Raw genomic sequence first — 3,966 nt, forward strand, 5'->3', positions numbered from 1 at the left:
GTAACACGTACTGTTCATGTGCATTTTAGTATCTCTACATATGCTGATTATGTTGATTGTGATGTCGTACCTATGCAAGCATATTCCTTATTACTTGGTAGACCATGGCAATTTGATAAAAATTCTGTACACCATGGTAGAAATAATCAGTATACTCTTGTTTATAAGGACAAAAATATTACTTTTTTACCTAATATTAAATGATGGAAATTTTCATAGTTCTCCATACGTCATGAGTTGCAGAAAAAAATAGAGGAGAAGAGGGGCACGCATACAGACTCGATGCTAAGAATCCAACCTGCACACGCCTCGGTTCATTTTTCTCTTCTATATCTTCGTACACCTCCCCCTCTCCAACTTCTCTTTGTTAAGCACATGGGCCAACCCAGCAAAAGCCGAACATCCCATCTCTCTCTGAACTCACCCACCCTAAATTTTCTATAAAAAAATCTAGGGTTAACACTGTACGTCGCCAGCCCTAGCCCATACCTTGCCTCCCCGGCCGCCGCACACCATCCTCTGCCGGACCTCTCCGCCTCCGTTTCTTTTCTGTGTGATCCAGTCCGCATCAGGGGGTAGTTGGCGGGGAAAATCCCGGCGCTGGTAAGGAGGGCGAGCGTGGGCTGTGGTGGCCCATTGGCACCCATGCGGCAAGGAAGATCGAGAGGATACCCGCGCACGTCCCCACGTCCTTGAAGGTGGCGACTACATCGATGGCGGCCTTTGCTTAGGCGTAGAGCCGCCGTCGGCCACTGATAGTTCACTGCCCGCCCCCACCCAGTCCTTCTCCTCATTCCCTCGAAGCTCCTCTCCTCTCATGCGCGCTACACATCAATACTAAGGTATGCTCCTCGGCCAACTGCAGCGAATCAGGTTATTCCCCCAGAATTCCTGATCTCTGCTGACCAATTATCTGATTTCTATCCACCGCAGGACCACATGAACAAGCAGGTTGATGTCCAAGCATGGTTGCTACTAGAAGAGTAAGCTTCAGACAACGTCCCAGCTATGCAAAATCCACCATCTCATCCCCCAGAATTCCTGATCGCTGCTGACCACTTATCTAATTTCTATCCACCGCAGGACCACATGAACAAGCAGGTTGATGTCCAAGCATGGTTGCTACTAGAAGAGTAAGCTTCAGACAACGTCCCAGCTATGCAAAATCCACCATCTCATCCCCCAGAATTCCTGATCGCTGCTGACCACTTATCTGATTTCTATCCACCGCAGGACCACATGAACAAGCAGGTTGATGTCCAAGCATGGTTGCTACTAGAAGAGTAAGCTTCAGACAACGTCCCAGCTATGCAAAAATCCACCATCTCATCTCATGCATGCATAACCAGGCCAATGGTAATTTGTCTACTACTCTTCCTATAAGTACAATATACAATTTCTTTCACGGCTTCATTTTACGATTTCGTACTTCAGGTTTTTTGGATAGTTCCCACGCCGCTGCGCATGCAGGTCACCGCTTGCCCAGCCCTCTGTCCAGAATACCATCACCAACTCACTCAGAGCCCACGACCGCCACAAAATCGTCATGCCACCGCGCATGCAGGTCAACGCCTCACACCTGAGCGTTGCCACCCTGTCTCGCACACGCAGGGATTAGACTTCTGATGACATATCACAACTTCAAGGTAAATCATTAAAAATTCTAAACACCATTTAATTGAAGTTCAAGTCGAGAGCTAATAAGTGTAGGCAATACCCTTGTTCTAATAGATTACTAATGAACTGTCATGCTTATTCATATAACATTTTATGCTCGAGAATTAATAACCTGCAGACATATTGCTAATTAGTTAGCAATTTTTGGTCAAGAACTAATAACCTGTAGACAATTTTCTTATTTTGTTAAATGAGCGCTACGGGAGAATATCTCCTTGGAAGGAGGTAATATAAACCTTGAGACAGTCATCTTCCTCTATTAAGGTAACTCTATGAGAGAACATCTTCTAGGATGGAGGCAAAACTGATGTTAACGGCAATAACAAAGTCATAATTGGGTCTCCAACACCTACTCGTGGCAGATTGGTAGCATCTGCAAAATCAGTTACTTCTTCGTCATGTGCCTCCCCTGCAAGGTATCCATGCAGTCCGTCACTTGCTTGATTGATGTCGCCAGTTTAGATCCCAATATTGTTGATGTAGTTCTCATATATATGTAGGTTTGTTCCATCATCTTAGATTGTTGTTGTGTGTACACATGCATCTTTTATTTTCATGTTAGCTTCGATTGTCTTGGATGCAACCGTCTAAATATGCATGAATATTGCTTGGTATATACACTTCTTCTGTTCTTTTGCACTTACGAGTAATATGGGATCTTGGTGTGAAATGTTATGCTTGTTAATTACCTGAATATTTGATGTAAAATGTGATTGACCATGCCGGTGTCAGAGTTCAATTGTCTGGGTGTGCATACTGGTCCATGAACTATAGTTGGTTGTAACATTTGTTGACATGGCAAGGTTGTAAACTTATCTGCAATTTTATGTCTTTATTTGTTTGATGACACGATTGTATTTTGGTATCTGCTTCTTGCTGCCTCCCAGTATTAACTATGGTTCTGTATGTACTCCAGATCCATAGTGCCACTTTAAATATCAACAAATTTCTTCAGGCATTGCAGATTTTAACGTTATAAATATATTTATTCTCATCCTAAAGGATTTTTTGTTGTCTTCTCGATAGATTATCTAATAGGATACACTTGAAACAAATCTGCAAGTTATGGAAGTTCCAACATTAGAACTGGGAAGAAAGGTCATGCCAATATCTTCACTGCCAAGAAACTTGGCCATATTTTTTCATCTTCAAACAAATGTGGATTATATGGCTTCGGCCAAAATGGAGTTCTAGATGACTAATGCTTATTTCAACTCCATATACGTGTAATTATACTAAGAGCAGTGCTAGGCATACAATGAACTCTTGTACGATGTTGTACGACACTGCTCAGTCACCCTCCGATCAAATCTATGCATCAACGGCAATCATGGGATCGCTGCGCCGGACGTGAATCATATATTTAAAGTCGTATGCAGAGCAATTTCGTTATACTAACTCTTTTGTATGTTATATGTTATTACTTTTTGGTCCCATGGAAAGAACCTACATACATGACATGATTTTGGTAATACGTATTAAATCTGTCTTGAAGAAAACCATCATAGTTTACAATGTTTTTTGTTCTCTAGAATACAATACATTCTGCTAAAAAAGGGAGGATAAAATAATTATTCTAGTATGATTGAAGGAAATGGATAATGAAAATAAATGGCTCAAAAGCTATACTCGAACTTGGTTTGTCATGTGACTGGTCTATCGATTTCCATGACATTATTTTCCTATTTTGTGGTGGCAAATATAATGCACATATGATCCTTTAGTAATGCGGGGGGTTGGATGCCATGAGAAGCCATATACGAGGCATTGTCACCCCCAGAAAATTAAATTGTGTGTTTCGATGGTAGTGGAGGGAGGGATTGCGAGCCATATACACTATTGACAGAAGTGGGGAGGTTTAATTGGGAAGACCGAGAAATGAATATGATGGGTGAAGAAGAAAAAGAGGAAGAGAATAAGACACGGTTGATTCCAACAACACAATAGCCAAGCCATGCCTAAATACTAATTTTTTTTGTCACTTGATTCTAAAATAAGCATCAACAACCCATATGGTGAGGAAGAAGTTTTAGGTCTTGATGGAAAAGTTACCACAAATGATGATAGTATGTATCACTATCCGGTACCCTAAAACAAAACAAAAAATTGTGATGGGAGCTTCAAACCCTGAAACAAAAAGTTCACCATCGCGGACCCTTCCTGCCCAAACCACAGCACTAGTCGACACTCTCCACTGGACGACGCCGCCACCAGCCTTGCAGCCACTCCATCTGCCAACCGAGCCCCGCAGCCACACCGAGGTCCGTTTCCGCAGGCCGAGACGTCCGC

General features: G+C 42.5%; 1 long non-coding RNA gene across 3 annotated transcripts; it reads left to right on the forward strand.

Moving 5' to 3' along the window:
* Positions 1 to 384: 384 nt before the first annotated feature.
* Positions 385 to 3,587, forward strand: LOC125508576. Of its 3 annotated transcripts, none has more exons than XR_007283608.1 (6): positions 385 to 842; positions 934 to 983; positions 1,084 to 1,133; positions 1,234 to 1,356; positions 1,435 to 1,646; positions 1,942 to 3,587. It is a non-coding gene; the product is annotated as an uncharacterized LOC125508576 (long non-coding RNA). The 3 variants fall into 3 exon arrangements; XR_007283609.1 differs by having other exon boundaries at positions 1,435 to 2,093; positions 2,704 to 3,585; XR_007283607.1 differs by having other exon boundaries at positions 1,435 to 3,586.
* The last annotated feature ends 379 nt before the right edge of the window (positions 3,588 to 3,966 follow it).

Source organism: Triticum urartu, chromosome 5 (genome assembly GCF_003073215.2).
Source record: "Triticum urartu cultivar G1812 chromosome 5, Tu2.1, whole genome shotgun sequence".
Classification (NCBI taxonomy): domain Eukaryota; kingdom Viridiplantae; phylum Streptophyta; class Magnoliopsida; order Poales; family Poaceae; genus Triticum; species Triticum urartu.